The sequence below is a fragment of the Miniopterus natalensis genome, unplaced genomic scaffold, assembly GCF_054644295.1.
Source record: "Miniopterus natalensis isolate mMinNat1 unplaced genomic scaffold, mMinNat1.hap1 Scaffold_129, whole genome shotgun sequence".
Classification (NCBI taxonomy): domain Eukaryota; kingdom Metazoa; phylum Chordata; class Mammalia; order Chiroptera; family Miniopteridae; genus Miniopterus; species Miniopterus natalensis.
Genome location: NW_028269933.1, coordinates 1 through 10,000, shown reverse-complemented (window position 1 = coordinate 10,000; position 10,000 = coordinate 1). Strand labels below are relative to the sequence as shown.

The 10,000-nt window shown below is 63.3% G+C and overlaps 1 long non-coding RNA gene across 1 annotated transcript in view; it reads right to left on the bottom strand.

Moving 5' to 3' along the window:
- Window positions 1-7,253, bottom strand: part of LOC148090352 (uncharacterized) — a 19,866-nt gene extending 12,613 nt beyond the window's left edge. The window contains exon 1 of the long non-coding RNA XR_015713830.1: window positions 7,032-7,253. This is a non-coding gene — a long non-coding RNA (uncharacterized LOC148090352). The remainder of the gene's footprint in view (window positions 1-7,031) is intronic.
- Between the last annotated feature and the right edge of the window lie 2,747 nt (window positions 7,254-10,000).

The following is a 10,000-nucleotide window of genomic DNA, read 5'->3' as shown; positions in this document are numbered from 1 at the left end:
GCCGGGGACGGGGAAGGGCCTCCGCGCCGCTCCCCCCCTTCGGCACACGGCCGGCAAGGAACACGCGCACGCGGCGCGCCCACACGCACGCCGCGGCCCCCCGGACACGCGCCGGAAACGCCGGCCCGGCCCGGCGGGATCCTCCCCCGTCTCGGAGGGGGGAGGCGCGGGCCGCGGTAGAGGCCGAGAAAAGGAAGCGGCGTCCTCCAGGCCCCCCGCCCCACGCGGGGGGGGCCGTACCCGACGAACGCCGCGGTACGAGCTACCGATCGCGCTCGAGGAGGGGCGACGGCTGGGGGCTTCGGTACCCCAAGGCACCCTCTCGGATCGCTAGAGAAGGCTTTCTCGCCGAGGGCGCATCGTCCCCGCCCCATCGGAAGCCACCCCGGTCGGGCCCGCGGAGGCGCACGGTTCCGAGGGACGGCAGGGGGCGCGCGCCCAAGGGAAGGGCCCAACGGCACAGGGGAAAGCAACGGCGGCAACGCGAGCGCTCGAGGACGGGGCCGGGTTCACCAGAGGAGCGAGCCCGTGCTGCCTCAGGCATCGCCCTCTCGTCCTCACCGGGGGCCTCACCCAGAAAGTAAGCTAAAGAGAGCCCCGCGGCGTTGCGTCGAAACGCCGGGCACGACGCAAAGAAAGACTATCCGGCCCAGGAAAGAAGGACGGCAGCAACGGAAACCTCACGGTTCAGCCAGCGGCCGGCGTCGCCGGCTCGGCCCCGTTCGCGAGCGCCCACGCCGCCCGGGCAACGGCGGAGGTCCGGCCCCCCCCTCACGCGAGGGCGGGGGACACGGGCGTGCCTCCCCTGACCGGCTGGACTCACCCCCAAGCGCGGCCCCCCCACAGAGCACCGCCACAGCGGGCGACCCCGAGGGGAAGGCTCACGGGGGACGGGGGACGACAACACCTGCTCGGCCTCGGGCACCTGAGCGACGACCCGGAGCGCTCCAGGAGCAACCAGAGGACCAAAGCGAAACGCACTCGCGCGCCCAGGCGGAATCGCGCGGCGCGTCGGCGGGACGCCCCTCCCCGCCGCGGGGAGGGGCCGCCCGCGGGACACAGCCAGGAAAGGCGGGCGGAGAGTGTCCGCTGCGTCATCAAGACCACGCGCCCCACCCGTCGCCCCGAGGGGCAAGGAGGCGGAAGAGCGAGGTCGGGCCGGGTTCCGCACCCCTTTTTCCTTCCCACACACCGCCCAGCCAGGCGGGGAAGGAGAGGAGAGGGGCCCGCGGGCGGAGCGAGAAGAGCGGCCACATTCACCAGGAATGTCCGTCCCTCGTCCGGCGCGGCTTAGGCCCGGCCCGGGAGAGCGCGAAGTCACCACATCGATCAGAAAAACACGCACGGAGGCCCGGAAAAGCCACCGCACCGACCGAGCTGCCGGCCGCGGAGGGCAAACGAGGCGAGGACTGCGAGAGAGGGGCCTGCGCTTCAGCCTCACCAGGTTTAGAAAACCCTCCCCCGAAGGCAACCATCCCTCCTCGCGGCAAGAGGCGAACGACGGCCCCCGGGCTAGGGGAAAAGCCGTCTCCGACGCCATAGAGCCGAGGGGGCGGCGGCGGCCGGCCGCGCGAAAGCACGCGGGGCGGCGCCGGGGACGCGAGGCGACGCCGCCCAAACCCCCCCCAAGCGTGCCACGCGCGCACACCACTCGAGCGGTCAAGAGGTTCAACGATACCGGGGGGTTCCGGAACACGGCGTTCCAAGGGCAACGGCCCCAGGCACACATCAGCCGGCGCGCGCAGGCCCGAGGCGTAACGGCTTCATCTCGTGCGGCCACAGGGACGGACGGGGAAGGGAGAAGCCCCGCGGGCAGACCCCCACACACCCCCGTCCTCCAGTCACCCGAGGACACCGTATCCACACTCATCTCGTGGTACAAAACGCCCGCCTCGGGCTAAACATCGACGGTCCCCGGTGACGGGTGTCCCGTCCAAAGGCCACGCGGGCCTCCTGGGACGGAGTCGCGGCCACAGGCCACCCCACAGGATCCCATCAAACCCCCCGAGCGGGGGGGGGGGGGGGGGGGGGGCGCGGCGGGCCATCTGGTCGACCCCCGGAGGCCTGTGAGGAAGCGGCCGCGGACACGCGCGAGAGGGCCGTTGACGCCCTCCCCGTCGCGCGGCCCGGCGTGCGCGAACGCACCGGAACGCGCTTCCGGATCGGGACTTGGAAAAAAAATCCACGGAGGCGCCTACGTCGAACGGCGCTTCCCCGAGGACCGCGGGCTTGCCCGATCCCGCCAAGGGCGGCGCACTCGCGTAGGGAGAGCTCCCCGCGGTCCCCAGACTTCGACTCGGGGCTTGGGGGAAAAACAAAACACCCGAGTCCGACGGCGGGACCCAAGCGTGCACGCCTCCCCAAACGCCTCGCCCTCCTCCCCCAGCCTCCCCGCACGGGCCCCTCCCGGTCCCGACCTGCGGCACGGGACTCGAAATAAACCCGGCGAGGGAGTCCCGTCCGGGGTCCCGGGGAAACACGCGGGCACGCGCCCGGGCCGGGTAGATCCCGGCCGTCCCCCCGCGCGAGGGCCAAAGGGGGCGGACGGGGGGGCGTTCGATTCAGGCCTCCGGATCGATCGGGACTCCACTGAAAATTCCACGGAGGCGCGCGCCTACGACGAACGAACGGGTCGGATCCCAGGAAGCCACCTCGCGGGGGGTGGGTGGGGGCGCGAGCCAGCGGAGGCCTCCCGCGCGCCCGCCACGCCGTCGCGCGAGTCGGCGGGCACCTCCGGAGCGCGACGCGGAGGGCGGGGGTTGGGGAACCATCCAAGGGCCGGGGAGGGCCCGCGGAGGCCCGACTCCCGGACACGCGCTGGACGGCGCCCGGGCGCGAGGTTTTTCCCTTCTCCGTCACCGCCGCGGCGGCCCCGAGGGCGGAGGGGCGCCGGAGAGTGCTGGTCGACCCGTCAGGGCGGCCCACAAGCAGCGCCGCCGCAGCCGCTCCCTCACTAGTCCCACAGGTCCAATCTCCGGCAAACGGGCAGAGCAACCCACAGCCCGGCGCCGCCGGCACGAACGCGACAGCGCCACCGGCCTCCTGGAAGTCGCCCGCGGCCGCGCCGGCCACGTCGCCTCCCTCGCCGCTCCCCAAGGAGGAAACGATCTAAAAGCGGCCGCCAGGTGGCTCCCGACAACCGGCGAGGACATCAGCGGGACCGATCGGGATCGAGGGCCGGCGAGGGCGTCCCGCCGACCGCCCGGAGGACCGATCGCGTCCCGGCCGGGCCCGGACGCGGCAGCGGGCAAGGGGGACTCGCAAAACCTTTCTCCGCCGGCGGCGGGAACAAGGGCAGGCAGGGCGCGGGGGCTCGGGCGTGAGAGAAACTCCCCGGAGTCGCCAGAGGGCGGGGCCGCCCCTCGGGGCACAGCACCGCCGGCCCGGTCTCCTCTCCCTCCCGGGAGGACCTAAAAAAATTGTACGCGGCCGGGGGCCCTTAAAGCTAAACGAGGAGGCGAGCACTCACGGGACAGCGACGGGCCCGTCGTTTGATCCGGGGCTTGGCTTCCGTTTCCTTTGGGTTCCTTTTCTTTCTTTTTTTTTTTAACCCCAACGTCTCTCGGGGAGACATCGGTTCATAAAGCCATACAGGTTTTGAAATGAAATTTAAAAAGGAATCACTCCAATCAAGAAAGAGCGTTTGTACGGAGCTCCAAAAACATCAATCACTAAAAATAAAGCGCAGGTTGCTTTCAAGCGGACAACTCAAAGAAGCATCATCTGAGCACACACCCCGACAACCCACCGAACACATACCCCCAAAACACCCTCTGAACACACACCGCAACGCCCTCTGAACACATTCCGAAACGTCCACCGAAGACGTGCCGAATCGAGCCCAAAGTAGAGGGTCTCTTTCCATCCCCATTTATCCCGCCCCCCCCCCGCCATTGTCTTTCTTTTCTTCTCTTTTTATCTTTCACGCCCCCCCCCCCACACACACACACCCCTCCGCTCGAAATCTATCCTTTTCAACGCAGGGAGGAGGTCTTTCCGAGGCCTATCCACAAAGCCCAGAAGCCATACAGGCAATAAGCGACAAACTCGACCACGTCCAAAGTTTCAGAGAAGTCCGTCTCTGCACAGAGACAACAAGGGCGTCAGGGCGTGACATCTCGGTGGGTGGTGGATTTCAGTAGGACTCCCCGTGGGGTGAGCAGGGGAATATGTGTGCTTTCAGTGAGACCGATGAGCACGACGCAGCAGCACGGTTCCGTGAAACTGACAAATTCAATCCACCCCACACCCCCCCCACACCCCGGGAGGAGAGCGTGCTTCAGATACGCTGACACTGCGGGGGTCCGATCCCCAGTCAGGGGATCAACCGATGAAGGCATCAATAAGTGAAACCAAAAAATCTCTCTCTCTCTCTCTCTCTCTCTCTCTCTCTCTCTCTCTCTCTCTCTCTCTCTCTCTCAAAAATCAATAAAAATAAACATAAAACTTTTAAAGATCAGAATGCTCTTCTCCCGTCGGTCTCCCTCATGTCCGTCTCCCGCTTAGGCCCACATTCCCAGAGTCTCCAAGAGAGCAGAGGACAATCTAAGATGTTCGGGAGGGCGGCGTTGCGGAACCGGAGACGTTCACCTTACGCAAAGACCAAGCGGCACTCGGAGGCTGGGGCTTCGGGAGGTTGACTTTACGCCGGCGGGCCCAGAGGAGTCCAACTCCAAAGTCTGAGCCCCTTCCACAGTAGGAAAGTTGACCGTTTATGAAGGTTCCGAGTTTAAAGTCGAACAAAGAGGCTTCCTAAACTCGGTCATCATCACCGGCCACTCTCGTCTCTACTCCGGTACCCCGAGAGGGAACACGCCTGAGCACACGGGGTGCGGGTCGGTGCGCAGGAAGCGACAGGACGATAGCGGGCGGGAGGCCTCTATCAGAAGGGGACTCCTAGCTTCAATCACCCCGACACCCACTAAAAGACAACAGGAGGAGGGAGGAGGGGGGAGGAAGAACGCCGCCTTCCTTCACTCATGCCACCCTTCCCACAGAGAAGCCAGCAGCCAGGCGCTCGCTTCTCAGAAACAAAGCAAAAGGGAGGGTTTTCATGTTATTCCCTATCCACGGTCGATGAAAACCGTGCGTGGCAGGAGAGACAGACGGCAGTTCTCGGAGCGATCCGGCGGGAGAGTTCAAAGCCTAGCGACACGCACAGCGAACGTCCGGCGAAGGCCTCGAGACACAAACGAAACGACACGAAACAAAAACAAAAACAAACAAAGAAACAAAAACGCGTGTCGAAAGGAAAGGAAGGACGAGTCTTCCCAGAAGCCCGACTTTCCCCACAAGCTGTCAGACTGGGAAGTCGGGACCGGAGGGGGAGCATCTCTGGGATAGCACCCGGAGGTGGCTTTGGGTGCTTCTGTTGAAATAGGCTTCTGTCTGTCGGCCCGCCCACCCGTCTGCCTCTCTAGAGCACTTTGGGGCTCAGGGCAAGACCCAACGGAGCCTACAGAGAAGTCCCATAGACCCGCCCCCCCCCCCCCCCTGAGGTCGCCGCTCTCCCTCCCCCAACACGGGCACGCACGCACGCACGCACGCACGCAGGCACGCACACCCCGCCCCCCCCTCCGCAACCCGCCGGTCTCTTGGCCCTTTCCATAGTTTTGTCTTTTCAGAAATGTCCTCTAGAGTTGGAATCACGAGGTAGGTGTCCGGTTCAGAGCGGCTTCCTTCAGATAGCGATGCGCATCGAAGGTTCCTCGCCCGCCCCCTCACGGCTGGCTCCCCGTGGCTCTCATTTCTTTCCAGCGCCGGTCACTCAGCAGATCAGCATCCCCGTCGTCGCCCGGGCCATCCGCACTCCGCGTGTCCATTCTCCACACAAAGAAGAGCCTTTCGGTCACCTCCGGGTCCTGGAAGTTGTGAATAGAGCCTCTGTGCACCTCCGCGTGCCGGTTTCTGCGAGAATCCGAGTGTTCAAACTCGCTCGCTCGGGTCCACGGATACCAAGGAGCACGACGGACCGGGGATGAAGAAAGGGGATGTCTGTGTCCTCTTGAGAGGCACCGTCCACATTCACAGGGTTTCTCAAGAAGGTAGCCGAGAGCACGTCAGCATAGTGACGAATCAAGGCCAGGGAAGGAGGTCGAGTTCCAAGATTGCCGGAAGGGAAGATGTCACCGAGAGGCCCAAGCCTTCTCAGGGTCCGTGGCCCACCCGGACCAGCCCAAAACATTCACCCGACGGGAGGGAGGGAGGGAGGGAGGAAGGGAGGGAGAACTGAACGGGAGCAAAGGGCACAGTTTTATTTCCCTTAAGTCTCACATGACATGGGGGGCAGAGGGGGCCTCCTAAGGAGACCAGAGAAGACCAGGAGAAGAGGCAAAACAGAAACACTTCGATCCCGGGTCCAACAGACAGACGGGCGATCCCGGAAGAGCCACTGAGTAGGCGGGGAGGCTCCAGGGAAGAAGAGGCCCCTTGGCCCAGGCCACTTTGAGATATCGTCTCCGGCTCACCCGAACGAGCCGGCGAGCCAGCCAGCAGAGGAGGTGTCGTTGTGCAAGGAAAGGGGAAGGAGATCGGGTTCTCCTCCAGGCCATAGAATCGTGCCAGAGGGCAAGGCGCGGAGACAGCAGTTGGCGGGCCAGCCAAAGAGAGTGAGGTACCGAGAGAGAGAGAGAGAGAGAGAGAGAGAGAGAGAGAGAGAGAGAGAGAGAGAGAGAGAGACTGACTGACTGACTGACTGACTCTCTCAAGGGGATGCACTAGGTGAAGAAGAGCAGCCGGATTTCTGTCTCTCGGCTGGGTGATGGGGAGGGGGTCTGGCCCCTCTGCCCGGCTGCTCCTTCGTTTTGGACAGAGGGAAAGAACTCCTCACGTGGAGGAGGTATCATTTCTGCACAAGGCCTGGCAGGACCGGAGGAGAGGCTGTGGGCCGGGCCGGGCCGGTCAGAACACCCAAAGGATCTGTAGGAGCTCTGACACCAGCCCTTTCAGAAACAGGGAGACGAGGGAGTTTAGCTCGGGGCCTCCCAGCAAGTCGCCCCTCGGTAGCAAAACCAGAGCTTTCCAGAACAAACCGAGTCCCAGGAGGAGCCAGCAGTCAGCTGGAAGCAGGCCTCAGGCGGGCGGGCCGGCGGGCAGCAGGGCCCGATCCCCTCCCCCGCCACTTTGCGCAGAAGGAATGATATAAAAGCGGCCGCCAGGTGGCGCCCGACAACCGCCGAGAACAAGGTCAGCGAGACGTTTCCGGGTGGCGGGCCTGCCGCCGGCCCGGAGGACCGATCTCCAACCGGCCCACGGCCCACGGCCCACCTCGGATCGTGTCTCCCGGCCCTCGGCCCGTGGCCCGTGGCCCTCGGCGGGCGGCGGGCGGCGGGCGGCGGGCGGCGGAGCCTCCGCCTCAGAGCTCCCGGCAGGCACAGCGCCGCGCGGCCGCCATAGCGGAAGGGGGGACTTGGAAAATCTTTTTCGGGTGGCGGCCGGAACAGGGGACCGGCGGGGGAGACTCCTGCGTGAAAGAATCCCACGGAGTCGCCGGCAGGCGGTGGGCGCCGGGGCCAAGACGTCCCGGAGGGGCATGAGCCTGTCCCTGGCCTCCTGGGAGGACCTAGAAACATTGTTGCGGCCGGGGACTCCACCTCCAGAGCCAGGCCAGTGTTCACGGGACAACAAGGGAGGAATCACCCCTTGATCTTTCTGTGGCTTCCTTCCTTCCTTCCTTCTCTTCTTCTTTCTTTCTTTCTTTCTTTCTTTCTTTCTTTCTTTCTTTCTTTCTTTCTTTCTTTCTTTCTTTCTTTCTTCCTCTCTTCCTCTCTCTCTCTCTTTCTTGGAAATTTAATTTATCGGGGAGACATAGGTTAAGAAAACTAGGCAGGCTTTAAAGTAAAATAAAGTAGCTGCGCCCCTTTTCTCTGAAAGCATTCAGAGCCAGGATCCTCGAGGGGGGATGTGATAGGCAGGGAGACAGCGAGGGCGCGGGGCCAGGTACTGGAGGTCACGGGAGCGAGCGGAAAGCGCCAGGGGCCTAGCAACAGACAATTGGAGGGTGGGACCCCGCCCCCAGGGCAGCCTTTCCTCCCCCCAGCAGATTGCCCGTCCCTCGGTTTGGACCCCATGACCTGTTCCTCCCTAGAGAGGACGTCTAGGCCTCAGCCCCGTTTCAGCTCCAGGATCAGAAAAGCAACAAAACCGGCCACAGCCGACCTCAGGCCAGCCGCATTGAACGGTGGCCTCTCCCCGCCCTCAGGCCAACCAACCGGTCCGAGGAGACCATAACCCTGAAAGGACACACCTGGAAAGCTGCTGACTATGATAAGGAGATCTTTCCCTGAGCCTTGTCCTAAGAGAAAACCATTAGGACGGAGGACCCAGCTCTCTCCCTCCTGGAAGCAGCCTCTGGCCACCCCCCACCCCCTTCAAACCGCCCCCCCCCCCCAGGCACCTTAGCATTAGCTTCCTCACTCCCAAGCCCCAAGGGCCCTTTCTTGGCCTTTATAACTTGTTTCCTAAACCCATGCCTTCCGGGAATGACTTCTTCTACCTCTGCGATCCACGAAATAAATGTTCTCTTATGATAAAAATAAAGTAGAAGGAAATAAAATTAAAGAAACAAGACTCTTTGCGTGGAACTCCGAGAACGCGTGCGCCCGCGCCCGCAAAACCCACGCAGGCTTCTCAAGCGTGCAGCTCGAGGAGACGCCATCCGCCTGCAGACCCGCCTCTGGCGTCATCTAGCATCGAGCGGTCACCGCCCAAAGCACAAAGCCTCTTTCTGTCCCCATCTACCCCCCCCCCGCCTTTTTCTTTCTCTTTTTCTTCGGGGTTCTCCTCCCCTCCACACCCCACCCCAAATCTATCCTTTCCAACGCAAGGAGGAGGTCTTTCCGAGGCCTACTCGCAAAGCCCGGAAGCCACACAGGCCACGGACCGGAAACTCGACCCCGGCCGCCTTCCCTCTGAGATCCCTCCGTCTCTTTCACGCTTCCGTGTCTCACGACCCCATTCAGGTGTAAGGGGCGTCCGTCTCTGTGTTACAGGACAGGGAGAGGCCAGGAAAGCGTCCCGGCGGGAAGGATAGGGAAACGGAGGCAGGAAAGCGAAACAGAGCTTCGCGGGCCTCCTCTTGAGAACAAGCGGTTAAAACCTCTCCTCCTCACAGAAGAACGCGGGAGAGAAGGGGGAAGGAAAGGCAGAGGGGGGAACCTTCCTTCCACCTCTCGGGAGGGAGAGGCACTCGGCGTCCGTCCTCCCGGCCATCCTCCCCAGGCTGTTCAAACAGCAGCGAGGAGGAGAAGAGAAGGGCGCCCCTGGTGGAAACGGCGAAGCCGGCGGTCTCGGGTCGGTCGAGATCGAGGGACCGGCTCCTTCGCATCACAGACCGTCCACCTGGACCGGGATCTCTGGCACGGCCGTCTTGGAAAACTTCGGCGCCCCCGGCCGGCCCGGGCGTGGCTCAGCGGTTGAGCCTCGACCCAGGATCCAGGCGATCGGGGTTCGATTCCCGGTCAGGGCGCATGCCTGGGTGGCGGGCTCGATCCCCAGTCGGGGGCGTGCAGGAGGCGGCCGATCCATGACTCTCTCATCATGGATGTTTCTGTCTCTCTATCCCTCTCCTCTCCTCTCTAGGAAATCAATAAAGACATATTTTTAAGGAATAACGATCATAATAAGCAAAACATGTACACCAGTGGGCGGGCGCATAAGGCCGAAACCACCCCGTCTGTGCTTCGTAAGCCAGATGGATCGATTTGCTAGCGCCTCGTTTCATCGATAAATGCGTACGCTTTCATTTTTTCAAAATCCATTGGCTTTTGTGTCTCAGTACATTCATGTCACAACACCACGGTCAAGGTCTCTCGGATGAGATCGTGGATAGGAGAGGTCGAACACCCACCGAGGTTGGGAATCGCCCTCTCCCAGTGGGGGCGGGGGGCGTCCGACAACACCTCTCTGGTGTCTGTGAGAGGTGCCTGTCACATCTGCACTGAGACAACAAGCGTGTGGGTGTGGGGGAGTTTGGTGCAAAGTCAGTAGGCTGTGGGTTTCA